The sequence below is a fragment of the Cavia porcellus genome, unplaced genomic scaffold (genome assembly GCF_034190915.1).
Source record: "Cavia porcellus strain 051 isolate PalLab524CR breed Dunkin Hartley unplaced genomic scaffold, mCavPor4.1 scaffold_2, whole genome shotgun sequence".
Classification (NCBI taxonomy): domain Eukaryota; kingdom Metazoa; phylum Chordata; class Mammalia; order Rodentia; family Caviidae; genus Cavia; species Cavia porcellus.
The window spans coordinates 116,645,772-116,662,108 of record NW_026947485.1 but is presented as its reverse complement, the minus strand read 5'-3'; the positions used below and the strand labels follow the sequence as shown (position 1 = coordinate 116,662,108).

The following is a 16,337-nucleotide window of genomic DNA, read 5'->3' as shown; positions in this document are numbered from 1 at the left end:
CATTTTCCTCTCAGGTTTAATGCAATCATTGATTTCTTTCATATTTTAGTGTATTTTGATTTAAAATCTTTCATTGTAAATTCACTTTTGAAAAACTCGATATTTTATGCCTTCAAATTATATATACTCACCCAGAATTATTTACATTATCTATATTACATACAATATGTATAATATATATATATATATATATATATATATATATATGTACACATACAAATTAACAATAGGATATCAGGTCCTTTTAGTTTTCAATGCATTTTCATCATAGGGAATATGGAGGCAAAAATCAGAGTTGAACATACATACCTGACATATTAAGATAAATCACACTCTTCTTTGTATCAACCTATGTATGAGGTAATATTTGTTGAGGTTTTTTTTTTGATAGAATGGGGCAATTTTTAAAACACTTTACTTTCAAATACTTATATATAATCTGAAATCCCATTGAAACATAAAAGACATTTATCTTTGTGAAATGGTAATGATGTGTTTAATTAGAATATAAAATTGCTGTACACACAAAAGATTGCTATTCCTCAGCATGATCTAGCTTTTTTTCTATAATCAAATTCAAACGAAACTTACAGTACTGAAACCAAACTGCTGCCTGCATATTCATGGACATCCATTTTTTGATCTTCTGAAAGCCCTTAGTTCTAACCACTGAGCCTGCCAGGGAACTCTCAGTCAGTCATCATTCTTTAGATGTCAGCTGTTTAGAGTTGCCCTATTACCCTACTGTAACACAGTTAAATAATTGTCACAATTGCCATTTCCAGACGGGGAGACAACATTTCTCAAGTAATAACTTGTATCAGCCTCATACAGTAGGACACTGATTTTTAAGTGAAAATGTAATGATCTTGCGGAAATTTGCATAGCAAGGAAAACAACAGGAAGATGCATATAAATTATTCTCTGATGTTCATATGTATTTAGAGATTGAAAATGTGTGAAACCAAATGCTTTATGCTTTTTTGGAGTCACAATGTATTTAACTACACTTTGAAATCTGAGTAGAATTTGTACAAATAGAAGGGTCCATTAGGCAGGAAATAGGAACTAATTTCAAAGACAGTTAACGGGCAGACAGTGTCTGAAGGCGCCTCCAATGGTCACAGCATTTACTATGTCCTGTGTCACTGGCTCTGTACTTGAAGCCCAGGGCTTCATCCCTGAGCCTCAATTATCCCACAACACAGTGCACAGGTACTGCTCCCCTGGGAGAGGACTGGCAAAGGACAAAGTGTGATGCAGCAGTGCTGTTCAGCAAGGGTTCATCTCCCCACTCTGAAAGCAGCCATGAGCAGCAATAGTAGGGAGGCAGAATTGTTTCTCACAGCTGATCATGAATATAAATCTCTGTCCTGAGGGTACTGGAAATGCAGTGTGATACTGGGAGCCTGGAGGAAGTAGGACTTGTCACAGGGTGAGAAGAACTAGTACTTTCCACTTTCGTAAATTCCAGTGTATAATAACAAATCAGCAGGAAGGTGCACAAAACAGACACACAGCTTTCAGTAAAGAGAAAAATCTGTATCCAGAAACATAGTTTATTAGAAAAACTAAAGAAGTGAAAGATTTAATGTATTAATATGTTGAACACATCAGAATATATACAAGTAAAACTTTTGATAATTATGAAGGCATTTTGAAAAATTGCAGAATTATCAGTAAAAAGTTTTTTAAAGTTTTATTGGTTCTGGGAATCAAATTTAGGACTTTGATCTTGTCAGACAGGCATTTGTGCTGCTAAGTTATATTCTTGGCCCTGCAATTATGTTTAAAAGACGAATTAAATTTAAACCTATTTTCATTGAAAAGTGAAGATCAGAACTTGTAACAATACTTAAAGAAATGCAGAGATAGTCAGAAACATCATTTGCTTAGGAGGAAAGACAACTTCACACCATTCTCCTATATAAGGAACTGAAGAATAAGAATGACAATCATGAAAGGTACAATGGAAATCAATCACACTTTCTGGAACACAAAAGCTGTAAGTGAAGGACATCAGGAAATGACTTATTTTCTTCTAAACTGAAATCCTGAGATCAGCTTTAAATATCACAGAGTTAGATGACCTTGAAGTAGGCATCATCCTAACATCTAGCAAAGGGAGGCACAAGGAAGGAAAAGTGTTGAAATGCTTTAAATCTACTCAATCTCCTATTAGTCCTCTTCTCACTTTCCTTAGGACTTTACGCAGGGCTGATTAAATGTCCCTGTTCCTCATGTAGTAGATAATGGGGTTCAAGACAGAAGGCACCACAGAGTAGAGCACAGAGCAGGACAAGTGTATAATAGGAGAAGTACTGGTGGCTGGTTTCAGATAAGAAACAAAACCTGTTAACAGAAAGGTGCCCACAATCACCAGGTGGGGCGTACAAGTAGAGAAGGCTTTGGATCGATTCTTCTTGGATGAAATCTTCCACACAGCAGAGAAAATAAACACATAACACACCACAATGAAAACCAAACAGAGAATGCATAGAGTGCTCCAGGGGCCACACTGACATTGATAGTGTCATGTTCCTCAGAACAACTGAGCTTTAGTAGGGAAGGGACATCACAGAAAAACTGGTGAATCCTTTTGGAGCCACAGTACTCCAGAGAGAACATCCCAGCTGAATACAAAATCCCAGACACTGCTCCACTGAGCTAGGACACAGTCACCAACTGGATACAGCGACCCTTGCTCATGACAGCCTCATAGTGCAGAGGGTGGCAGGTGGCAACATAGCAATCATAGGACACAACAGTCAGGATTCCCACCTCTGACCCTGCCAGAAGGAGCACGAGGAAGAGCTGATACACACACCCAAAGAAAAAGATGGAATCACTAAGGGTGATGGAGTTGTCAATGGATTTGGGGATGGTACTAGAGATGAGACACAGGTCCAGGCAGGACAGATGTCTGAGGAAGAAGTACATGGGGGTGTGGAGGTGGCAGTCGAGATATGTGAGGAGGAGGATGATGAGGTTCTCCAGCATGGACACCAGTTAGAGGAGGGAGAGGAGGGCGGCCTGCAGCCACAGCAGTGTCTTGCTGTCCATCAGTCTCAGGAGCAAGAACCAACCCGGATCTGTCTGATTCCTCATCTAGTAGATTTCAGTCTAAAAGCAAAGTAATGATTTAAAAACATCATATTACAGGCATGCAAGCACATCCATTTTTGTAGCATCACAGCTCACTACAGCCCAATGCAGAAAGTGGCCACATGTCCACCACGGATGAATAGAGAAAGAAAATGCAGTGTTATACACACAGAGTCCACTTTACCCCTTCACAGAAAGATAAGCTTGAGGCCTTCACTAAGATAATAGGTGGACCTTGCGACCATGATGTCATCTGAAGGACACCATTCACAAACTTACAAATCCCAGTTTTATTTACATGAGAAATTGATGGTATCAATGAAGATCAAAATTCAATAGATGAGAGGAAACAGAGAGATCTTTGTAAAAAGGAAGAAGAACAGGAGTTGGAGGGAGGAGAGTTGAACAGGATGCAGGAAGGATTGAGCTGTGTTATGTATGCATGCCAACCACTCCTCCCTGAGAATGTGAGCATTATGTACTGCAAATGTGCACTAAGACACACAAACAGCAAAATCTGTTCAGCACATGATCTGATATGTGGCTCTCCACTCTTTGGGACATGTGTAGTTTAGCATCATAATTTAGAGGAAAAGTTTAGAAACATCAAAATACTCAACTTGGTATTCGAAACAAGTGTGAAAGAAGGATGAGTGTACCGACGTGATTCAACTGAAATTTATTTTACCACAAGAAAGAACTTCTATTTCTCTCTAAAAAGAATGTGAAGTAACTTTGGTTTAGTTTTTCTCATGAAATTTTCCAGGATTTGCTGTGCAGTGGTAACTTAAGTGAGGCATAGGATGCCCCTTTGTATGAACCCATACTATCCTCCTTGTTGTAACTGGTATATGGATTAGAAGTCATGGATGAATCATCTCCTTATTCCATGCTGCAAACTTAAACCAGTCAATAATGTGTCCATTGGTTGGCTGAGCTGTTGGAAGTGGATCAGGAGGAGATATCTCTGACAGGACATTTTCTACCTTAGGAAATCTAGTAGGACACGACTTAGAAAGAAACATACGAGAGGAAAAAACTGAAAGGAAAAAAACAACATTTACCATTATAAAATGACCATATAAGTAATTATTTACTTCCATTATGCAAGACATTAAGAATAAATTTTTATAAAAATGTAATTGCTTGGTCTAGGTTTTATCATACCACCCACATTTTGTTTCTATAGTGCAGATATTTAGCAAACCACAGAGCACTGAAAGCTATTCTAGCCATTTTTGAAAAACTGACTTCCAAATGTACAGTGGCATTGTCCATAAAGGAGCAAACTCTGAGACTAATGCAATGATCAGAAATATTCTAGGGCAGAATCTGCCAACACTGAAAACCAGCCCACACTGAGACATGCACACAAACCAGGGAGGCTTTGCATCCTCCCAACTACTGACCCCTGGGTTCCCAAGGTGAGTATTGGGCTTTTTCTTTCCCTCAGACCCTCATTTTCCCTTTGGACCACTTCAGTGACTTCACTGCAGTGTTCAGTGCACCCTTTCTCATCAGGGTTAGCAGGGTTTCTGTGAACATCAGAAGGTCATCTCCAATCCAGTCATGCAAGCCGCCCTGCTAAGTACACAAAGTGTGTGCATCCTCAGGACTGAGAGCCTCTGACCTGCTGAGCTCTGGCCCTAGTCAGCCCTGGGGATGCCCTTTCATACTACCTTGAAGAGCCAGGAAGGCCAAAGACTCTGGGACTTCATGGTCCTCATTAGTTCCACATATCTGCCTGAGGAGTACTTCAAGATTAAAAGCCCTTTTATGACAAGTACCTTAATTACCTGGGTCCTCAAAGTCTGTCTGCTCTGTGCATTCATAGAAGAGCTCAGTCTGCTAGGCCTGATGTCCAGCGAGGCCCAGTGGGACTCCGAAGGGCCCTCTTTGCCTACCTGGAAAACAGATTCAGCCTTCCCATGCATCCTGCAGAGAAGCATTTCCCATCTTGCCTGTGCTGATTGTTCAACTTGACCAGCTCTGCTTTCTTCTGCTCACTACAGTGTAGGAGGAGCTGGGATGGAGGGATGAGGTCTGACCGGAGCTGTTTCCCTCTCACAACTGAGACATAGGATCTGTTAGTTAAAAACAACAAAACAAAGGAAACTTGTAAGCCAGCATCTGAACATCACTTCTACTACTTTCCCAGATGAGATTATTGCTATTTTAATAGGTATTCTCCCACAGTTGGGTATCAGGAACTGATTTGGAACAGAGAGGATTTACAAATTTTCAATAAGAACAATACTTTCCATTTTCATCATACAGAAAAAATGGTTTACAGAAACCTACCTTAAACTACTGTTCCAGTGGAAAACAACCATGTGTTGCTATTTATTCAGGATCTTATTAAAATCCAAGAACTTGGGGCTGGGGATTTAGCTCAGCGGCATAAGCACCTGCCTTGCAAGCAGGCAGTCCTGAGTTCAATCCCTGCTACCAATAAAAACAAACAAAAAAAGACAAAAAAAAATCCAAGCACTTGATACATTTAAAAGATAACATCAAAATTTATTCCATAGAAGTTAGATACAATCACTGTTCTGATGACCAATAGAATAATTGATCTCAGCTAATTGTACTTAGCTGAGATCTTATATAAGAATACCTATAGTAATACTCTAATTTCACATTTTCTATTAATAATAAGGAATTAATGTCAGAAAACCAGGATGAACATATATTAAGGGGCAATGAATAAATTTTGTTCTGGCTTCGTTTTATTTTATTAATGAATGCAGAGGAAAATAACAGAAGAGGTAAGACCAAAAGAAAAGGGAAACTGAAATTTAAAAGTGCTTTGCATAGACAAAAAGCTACAGATCCAACTACCTGAATATATGGGATTGAATTAGTCATTCAGCACATGTGCGTGAGCGCGCGCACACACACACACGCACACACACACACACACACACACACACACACACTCCTTACTGCACCTCAGAACTGTCCTTGGAAGCCAGCCTAGCAGTCATCACATGAAGAAAAATGTCTTCCTTTTTCCAATTTCAGTGGATGTGCAGTTCAGAGTTTTGCAATATCTGGTTACTTTCTGAGGGAGAGAACCACACCAAATGCTGTAGTAAGATGTACACAAGTTTGTAATACATGTTTTTCTTGAAAATTTTCTGGTAAATCTTTTAGTACAATATTAGTGATATGAGCAGAAAATGAAGGTAGTTAAAAAGTTTAAAATGTGGAATGAATTATGGGATGGGAATCCCTTCATACATGTATGTACAGAGGACAAATAAACAGAGTTTCACATAAAAGAACAGAGATGTGGCAGCAAGTGCTTCACTTTCTATCTTAAAATTATCTTATCTTTTATTACAGCACCTGGGGAGATGTAGGGGTTAAACTGAACACAGCACAGGGTCAGAATGTGCATCAGAGGAGGGAAGAACTGCTGAGCATTAAAGATTCTCCCTTCTTGTACCAGTGGAAAGCTGGAGAAAAATTCAACTAGTGTTATGCTGAGCAGACTGTACCCTAATGTGTGCATTCAGCAGCGAGCTGGTCATTCTGTAAATCAAATGGCCTCGAGGCTGGAAGAACAGAGAAGGAGCAGAGACAAAGAGACAGGGCAGGCAAAGAAGGGTGGAGACATCGAGGAAGGAGGAGAGGACTCTATATAGCACTTTGGAAGGATGAGTGAGGAAGCAAATTACTTTGGAGGAGAAAAAGTCTTGACTAAAAAGGCCCCTTTTCATTTTGGGTAGAATCTAAGCACAGAATTTCGGTCCCCACCACCACCACTACAGTATCAACCAAAAGAGTGACCAAGAATGTAGAGACCACATCCACAAAGGACACCTGTGACTGACCTCGGTGGGGATCATCCATGGCAGGAGGGATGATTTTCTCAGAGTGTGGAGAAAGAACAAGGGAGAAGGGGTGATGCTGCTGCCCTGTGCCTCAGGCAGCTCTTTGCATAGGAATGGGGGCGGGGTCCTTTAAAGCACCCACAACCTAACTTGGCATGGATTTCTCACAGGAGGCCCCATGCTGGCTGTGCACCTCACCTTCTTGGCACCCAGTGTTTTGGAACAAGCACTGATTTCATGCACGCAGGCTGTCCCTGCTGCTCCTGCTGCTCCTTGCTCCAGGGAGACAGAGGGGAGAACTTTGGGGCCTTTTAGATTCAACCTGCTGCAGCTCTCTCACCATGTACCACATGGCTGGGACTATGTAATTCACTGCTCCTAAAGAGATAGCGATTTACAATCTGCACCCGTGATGGTCGTTTGGTGTAGTAATATCAGCTCAGTTTCAATTGAGTGGGACCCTAAGAGACACAGTGCCATGACACTGGGACCTCGAAATGGACTTTGTTGCTATCTAGGTCCACCAAACTTCACTAGAACAAATGATTCTCACCTTGGACTTAATGCAGGTGCCAGTGATCTCAACTCCCCTTCCTGCTTCCTGTGCCCTAGAATCCTGAGTATGAATTTTCCATGAACAGTGCACACCAAGATTCCATGGTGCTCTTTTGCATGTGGTTGGGATTTCTCAGGAGGTCCCTAAAAATTCCATCTCCCCTCGGAAGCTACTCTGACAGGACTCTCAGCATGGGCTTTTCCAGATTAGGGATCAAAGGAATTTATTTTCTGAGCCTGATCCAATAACATTCCTCTTCCATTCTAGTAACAAACATATGAAGCCTCCCTTATTACTCATGATTTTGTTTGAAGTTATTGCTTGCCGATGTGGTGGATGATGCACCCTCCACATTGCCTGTTTCTAGAAACATCTTGTTGAAATCTCACATCTCTGATGGAGTGGGTGCTTAGTTTCAATTTCTTCCTAATCTTTGCTGGTGTCCTTGTGGAATTCTGTGGGAGCCTTGTGGTACTTTGGGCTCGTGGATCATCATCACACGGACTTCAGCACTGATTAACCAGTCTCTTGGAAACCTGAAGGCACCTGAGAGGGACAGACCCAGGTCAGTTCAGACAGCATTTCCACAGCATTGCTACACATATGGAGCAATGAAAACGGCACAGTTTTCCATCTTTAAGCCTCTGAGATATAGTCTTAGCATTGTGTTATAGTTTCCATGCATCTGAGAAGCTTATTACTACATATGTCCGTGTTTAAGCAAAACTGTATTGATTGTTTCATCTTCCAAAATGAAACACCTCTGACTGGGTGAGTTGTACAACACCAATTCAATCTCCCACACTTCTGGAACAAGTGGACCACGATCAGGCATTGGTCAGGGTTGGGATCCTCTGAATCTGGTCCTTGGCTGTGCTGGCCCCATCCTGCTACCTCTCCCTGTGGTCCTCTGTGTGTGTTCACGTGTGCATATCTTGGTCTCTCTGCATGTCCTGACCACCTGGTCATCACTTCCACCAGAGTGGCTCCAGACACCGAGCAGTCACATGAGATGCCAGGGATTAGAACTTCAACATTTGAATGAGATTCACCCAGACCATAATATAAATGATACTCTCTTGGTTTTCATTTGAATTTATTTTTCATAACCACACGACAAACACATGTTAATATGCAAATTTTAAACTAATGTACTAACTCTCCTAGGTCTTTCAACTATTAAAAGTTTTTATGGGTTGAGTGGGTGGAAATAAATGGAAAATGACTACTTGACACACATGGGGCCCTTGAAGAAACCATCTTAACGGCCACCTGAAAGAAACATATAAATGAGTTGACTGATTTTTAATGTATTTTTCTCAAAACTTTAGTTCCTCATCCCCCATGCCAATTTCTTTTAGCTTTATTTTAGCATGAAGTACAAAATGAGAGGCTAAGAGAATAACTCTTTTTTTCTTTTAGCTCTAGAGGATAAAGCACTCTGGTTTCTAACATCAAGGAGTATGCTAGCTCTAAGACTGTGGTGAAATGCTTGGCTTACTGGTTTTGGTTTTCCTCTGTCCTTTTTAGTTACTCCCCTTTGTTTGTAGTTAGCTGAGATCTTATATAAAAATACTATTGTCAAAAGGAGAGGGAGTCTTGTTGCAATAGAGAGGAGAGAAAGCTTGCTGCAGGACAGATACCCAGACCAGATGATATGTAGTTTTCTAATGGTCAAACAGAAAGAATGACATTTTAAAGGGAGAAGTAAAGAGGACTAGATAAAATCTAGTCTAGCTAACCTTACATGTTACTCATGCTAGTTGCTATATATTTTTAAAAACTTAAAGTGTAGGCATTTGGTCTGAAGCTTCATGGTAGATCACCTGCTTATCATCAGTGAGACCCTAGATGAAAACGGGAGGGGAAAGATGGGAAGGTAGAAGGATGGGGGGAAATCGAAGGAGAGAAGAAGAAGAGATGGAATTTTCTCTTTCACATTCTCTATCTCTTGTTTCCTTTTATTTTCTTTTGTTTGTGCCAGGAATCCAACTTAGGACCTTGCACTTGCCAGGAAGGTGCTTTCACTACTCAGCTATATACCCAAGTCCAAGAGAGTTTTTTTTAGACAATAAAGAACAGTATTTATGATACAGTAGTTACAAGGATTCTTTATAACTGAATGTCTGTGAATATTAACATCACTGTTTTGGGGCTCATTATTACTTTTCCTCTTTTTGTGCACAACCTCATCCTGACAGGCAGTGAGGAGGCTCTAGTATGGTCAAACTCACCTTGGTGACAGGGTTCCTTCTCTTAGGGTTCTCTGAGGACCCTACATGGCAGACGCTCCTTGGTGTGCTCTTCCTGCTGCTGTTCCTGGAGTCCCTAATGTGCAACCTTCTCACCATTACTAGTCTCAGCTTAGACCCACAGCTCCATGTACTTCTTCCTGAAGAACTTGTCCTTGCTGGACATATCCCTGGTCTCTGTCCCAATCCCAAAGTTCATCATCAACAGTCTGTTCCGTTGCAGTTCCATTTTCATTCCAGGCTGTGCCTTCCAGCGACTTTTAATGACTTCCTTCTCAGCAGGTGAGATATTCATCATCACCACCATGTCCTATGACCGCTATGTGACAACTGCTTTCCCCTGCACTATGAGGTCTTCATGAATGCAAAACCTGTGTGCTGATGGCAGGTGTTTCCTGGGCCATGTGTGTACTCTTTGGAGCTGCGCAGACAACTGGCACATTTTCTGGATTCTTCTGTGGCTCCAATGTGTTCCCAGAATTTCCCTGAAATGTCACATCTTTACTCAAGATCTCCAGCTGCGAAATGATCCTGGGTATTCTTCTCCTCTCTGGTTCCACATATGTTATATAATTATTTCCTTTCATTCTGTCAAGAAAGCTGATGATATTTTGCTGATATTTTCTCTCAATGTTCATGTCATTTTTAGTACTGTGATTATTTTTACAATATTATTTCACCTATCCAAGAGCAGCTGATGTTTTCCCATTTTTCTAAGTCATTTTCTGCTCATTTTTATGGAGAAATGTAATTTTTCTTTTGGGAGAATTTTTCTCTCATTACGTTATCTCCAATATAAGTACTGGGCCATGAGGTGGGTATTTTGAATGGGATTGTTTCCTTTTCCGTGGATTCTTTTCCTTTTTGCTTTTCCTTTTCAGTGGATCTTTTTCAGTGGATTTATTTTTGGCTTATAAGAACATTACTCGGCTTTTTGTTTTTATTTGTATCCCGATATTCTGCAGAATACTTTAGTTTTAAGATTTGTCCGGTGGAATTATTTGGATCCTGTATATAGTCAAGACATCTGCAAATAAGGATATTTTGACTTCTTCTGTCCCTCTTAAAAATCTTAATTATTTCTTTCTCTTTCCTAGTTGCTCTGGGTAAGTTACAAATCCGTGTAGTACTTACTGGTCAGAAGGATATCCTTATGTTTTTCTTCATTTTAGTGTGAATATTTTCAGAATTTCTTCATCCAGTATGATGTTGGCAGTGGGTTTTTCATAAATGTCTCTTATCATTTGAAAGCAAAATACTTCCTTACCAATTATTGTCAAGGATTTTATCTTGGAATGATTTTTTTGGTATATTGCATGTATCTATTTATGTGTATTGAATCCTACATAAGCTGACTCTGAGTTGGTCATAATGTGTAGTCTTTTTGATGATGTGTTTTACTGTGTTTGTAATTATTTTGTTAAGGATTGTTGTAATTGTATTCATTTAAAAATGTACCTTTGCATGTTTTGTTAATTTTTAAATTTTGATATAAAGATAATGCTATCTTCAAGAAATGAATTTGGTAATGTTTCTTCACTTTAAATTTAAATGTTTCTTCACTCTAAACAGTTTGGTGGTGTTGACATCAGTTCCTGTCAGAAGTTTTTACACAATTGAATAATGAATCCACCAGGTCCTACATTTTTATTGGTAGGTAGCTTTTAAAATACAATTTAAATTTCAGTTCCAGTGTTATATATGTTCTTGATTCAGTTTTAAGTAATTTATATATGTCTAAAAATTCATTTTTTATTCTGATATTTACAAAGATAAATTTTTTGAGACAGCTTTTTATAATACTTTGGATTTCAGCAGGATTATATCTTTTTTCATTTCTGATTATGTTGACCTGTGTGTTATCTTCTTTTGATTCTTGACAAAGTCATCTGGTTCTTGACAAAGTATATAAAAAGCATAAATTGGAAAAAGCACAGGCTATTACTGGTACAAGGAAACAATGACATCCATATGGAGACGGAGACGGTTGGAAGGATTCTTTCTCACCCTGTACAAAAATCAATTCAGAATATAATTCCCAAGTCCTTGAAATTTGGGAAGAAAGCATAAGGCCAATATTTTATGTCCTAGATATTGACAAGACTGCCTAAGTAAGACTCGAATAGCACAGAAAGTCATAGAATCATGAAATGGGCTTGCATCGTAATGAAAGTCTTCACTGAAAGGCAGCCATCTACAGGGTGCAGAGAGAAGCTAGAGAAAGTAGCAGAAAATTGCTGGATGTTTTTCCAATTTTAGAAGGAGAAGACTTATTCAATTAATCAGGATAAGGAAGTTAAAAAGGTTCAGGAACAAATTAGTGAAATTGACAGTAAAACTTCAACTCAATGAATCCATGAATTGAAGAGTACGTTCTTCAAAAGAATAAATGGACAAAATTTAGCTGATCTATTTTTTGTTGTAATTTCTTGCTGTTTTTGCTACAATGCATGAACGAAATAGTTTGAAATCAGTTACTCCAGCATTGTTTCTTCCTGAACAGTATCTTTGGACATTTGGGTGCTTATGTTTTCATATGAACTTTAGTTTTATTTTATCAATTTTATGTATAATATCACGGAAATTTTGCTGGAGATTACACTAAATGCGTAGACTGCTTTTGGTAATGTAGCCACATTAACAGTATTAATTCTGCCTCTGAACATGTGAGATTCTAGAATCTTCTAATATTTTCTTCATTTCATTTATTCATTGTTTATAATTTTGATTGTACAGTATGAGTAATATCTACACAGAGTTCCAAACTTACAAAGAATAAAAAATCATTACTGGAAATCAACAACAGTGCATGTGGTGAAGAATATCTTTGATGGTTTTGCTGATACCCTGAGTAGGAATGAGGAAACAATAAATGACCCTAAAATTAAAGTAAAGTAAAACAGAACAAGAAAAATCCCAGAATATTTGAGACAAATGGAACAGTTACATAGATATAGACTATGTGTGCTGTGAATGCCAAAAGAACAAAGTGAAAAAAGAATAGCAAAACCAAAATCAGTAATTACAAATAGTGTCTTATATTAGTATTGTATGCCAAATGGAAAATCAAAGAAGGAAAATAAACTCCATACATAATAATTGTCAAAAGTCTATGTCCATGTGTTATGTGCAAACTGCAAAAGCATAAAATATTTTTTAAAAATTAAGAAAGAATCCATGTGTGAGGAAAAACATCACCTCAGAGGATTAGCGATACTGCTCTTCACCCAAGCAGGGAGAATGGAGCGAATGGCTTAAAGTACTGAGGGAGGACACGTACCAACTTAAAAGTCTGTGTCCTGAAAAATTAGCCTTTAAACATAAATGAAAATTAAAGACAGCAGTCTCAAGCACGAATTTTACAATTTTTCAGTAACAGAAAATATGTGACATTTTTACACATAGATGCAACCTAGAACAAGAAAATTCATGGTTCGTAATGTAGATTGTAAAACTACTGGGGATTGCTAATGAAGGTGGGGGAGGGAGGCAGTGAACAGAGGGTTCCGCGGTGCGGGAGGGGCCTGTGACTTTTTTTTTTTTTTTTTTTTTTTTTTTTGTCTTTTTCGTTTTTATCGGTACCAGGGAACAAATTCACTGACTGCCTGCTTGCAAGGCAGGCGCTTATGCCGCTGAGCTAAATCCCCAGCCCGGAGCCTGTGACTTCTGAGTGCCACACAGCCTGGCAGGGACAGATAATGAATCATCACTGGAAAGTTTCATATTGGGTTGCTAAGACATAAAATTTTAAGTGTTCTTCTCATACAAACATTGGATATTTGAGCTGATCTCTATGTCACTTCATTTGATTGTTTGCATTAAATCCTAAGTTCAGAATTTACAAATACATATATACAGCTGCAATTTGTTAATTTATAAAATGTTTAAGAGACTAAACACTGAGTAACTTCAAAAGCTTTTCCCTTGTTTTCTCAATTTCATTGTTACTGTAGATCTGTGCATATCAGCTGAACTTTACTCCACACCTTCTGCATGATCCCACTTTGTCCACAAGTGAAATGTCTGAGCATTACTCTATACTACCCACGATATCATCGTTTTATTCATGAACTCGTTAATATATTTTTCACTTATTTTAACTTTGGTTAATAACTCTTTGCATTATATAATTTTTACATTAATTGTGTGAAGTTATTGCTTATGTATAAGACATCTGAGTTCTTTTAAATCTCCCTCTTCTCTTCTCCCCATTCTTGTCTAAATCCCTTTTGTCTCTGAAAAGTCCTCCCTGTTTCTATTACCTATCTTCCGTTTTGCTCTTTACTTATATTTTGGATTTCTCATATAAGAAAAGTCATTTGATTCTTAAGCTTGGATATCTGTTTTACTTCCCTTTAATGGTATGGGCTCAAGGTGCATCCATCTTTCTGCAAATGAATCAAGTTAACTTTCTTTGTGGCAGAGTAACACTCCCTGTGTGCCCTCAGTCCTTTTTGTGCGGAGTGGAGAGGACACTGACCCTTATCAACAGTACTCAGGGAAACTCTAATGGTCCCCAAGTTCCAGAAGCTGTCCCAGTCTCTAGACAGATGAAACCATAACCCTTCTCACTTGGGAGATTGCTGCCTTTGCATTTCTCCCCAGGTCTGGCCACTGAGGACTAGAGACACCTTAAAAAGGTGAGGAATGTGGTACTTATTCATAGTGAGGATGCTGAGTTAGGTGGTGGCACAGCAATGACTTTTCTCCTTTTCTTTATTAATAACTGAGCTCGGTATGTTGCCATGCATAGTTTTGCTGAAAAGATAAATTTAATGAGCATTCAATTAAAAAGAATACCTTCTTGAAAACTGGCAAAATAGAGCAGAGCATGTGAGTACACTCAGAGACCTCCTGTCTTCCTCTACAGGATGGAGGGGAGGGCCCCTAACTGCATAGAGGCACTGTTAGCACTTGGTCACCAGCAGTCTGAGGCAGGATCCTGGGAGCATCATGCCGTTTGCAGACATATAAGAAGTTATAAATGCAAACTGTGAGACCAATAAAAATCTATATGATTTCAACTTCATTGTTACTGCTTTATTAATCTGGAATTTACTTTCTGAAATTCATTCTTTTTTCAACATCTATATTGCAGAATAACATGAAATCTAATTGCTAAGTCATAATTACATCATTCTGGTACTTTATAGATAAGTTCTGACATCAACTTGATTCTGCTACCCCTATGTCTTTCTTTTATAATGATGATAAAACAGGCCAAGGTATACCCTTTTTATAATAGTAATGGGCTTTTATTTTTTATGAATAAACAGTACAATTATTTTGTTAAGAATTAGGAAAAATTGAAAATAGTTTTAACAATTAATTCAGCATATAAATTTCTTAAATTATAAATGTACTTATATCTTTCAAAATCTTTTGAATTGTGGGACAAATTTTCATATGTACATATTAGTTTTAATTACTCATAGAGGCACAGCAAAACAATTAATGCCATTCAAAAGTTACTACTTAGAACTTCATGTTGGAGAAAAATAAAGTACCCCAGCCATTCGGGCATTGCTCAGTGGTTGGAACACGGGACGTGGGATTTCTAAGACACACAGTTCGTGCCTTCTTAGATCTGTCCACTGCACTCCTCAGGGAGCATTAGCAGCAAACTTCACAGTTGTACCCTGTTTCATGATAAAGTTACATGATTCAAGCTTTCACGGAGATTTAAAGCAGGGAACATACAGAGAGGAAGTCAAGCATCTTTGCATTTCTTTCAGATAAGGCTTGCATTTTGATACAGGAGGTAAGTCTCTGTCTTACAGAATTTACATAATTAATATTAAAAATACATTTTACATATTAAGAACAGTTTCATGATGGCTAACACAATTGAACATATTTCATGCTTCGTGAGATATATTGATAGAAAAAGATGTGATTGCACTGACCAGGGTTGTCTTTTCTCTCAACACAAGATTTTTCTCTTCTTTGATGTGTACTTGTCCAACTGCTCCTAGTCAAAGTGGAAAACCAGGATGAAACAATTTTTAAACTAGCCAAAGACTGTGAAATTTAATTTTTAAATGTAATATACATTACTTTCCAACTCTGCTTTGCACTCTAGCTTTAGGATTTACTCATACAAAATCTCAGCCTTCCACTGACAGTGTCCATGAAGCTACCATAGTGGACAATACTGGCTCATGCCATGGTGCTGGGCACATCAATGAAACATGACTGGTGGACTCATGCTGTCGGCAGCATCTCCAGTGTCCCTGTCCTCCTTTGGACTCTATCCTATGACCTCCTCAACGACAGCAATAACAGTCTCTCACACAGCCACACAATAATTTGAAGACATGAAATTGTGTAAAATCTATACCTCAAGGGTTTCATTATTACTAAAATTGTAGATTACCATGATATTTATTCCTGAAGAATTATCTTGAAAATCAAATGAAACATGTCTTCAGACATCTGTCAGTCATGTTTTTGATAGGGATCAATTGATTTTATTAGGGATCAATACAACACTAAGTAAGTGAGCAACAATATTCTGTCCTTAACTCCTTAATCATCATCCATCATTTACTGATGTTGGTGCTTCAAGATCAGGGCAGATGCAGT

General features: G+C 38.5%; 2 pseudogenes; one reads left to right on the top strand and one right to left on the bottom strand.

Moving 5' to 3' along the window:
• Positions 1-2,221: 2,221 nt before the first annotated feature.
• On the bottom strand, positions 2,222-3,080 carry LOC106025622 (olfactory receptor 14K1-like; annotated as a pseudogene).
• A 6,640-nt stretch (positions 3,081-9,720) lies between these two features.
• Positions 9,721-10,325, top strand: LOC134473156 (olfactory receptor 14A2-like; annotated as a pseudogene).
• Positions 10,326-16,337: the final 6,012 nt, after the last annotated feature.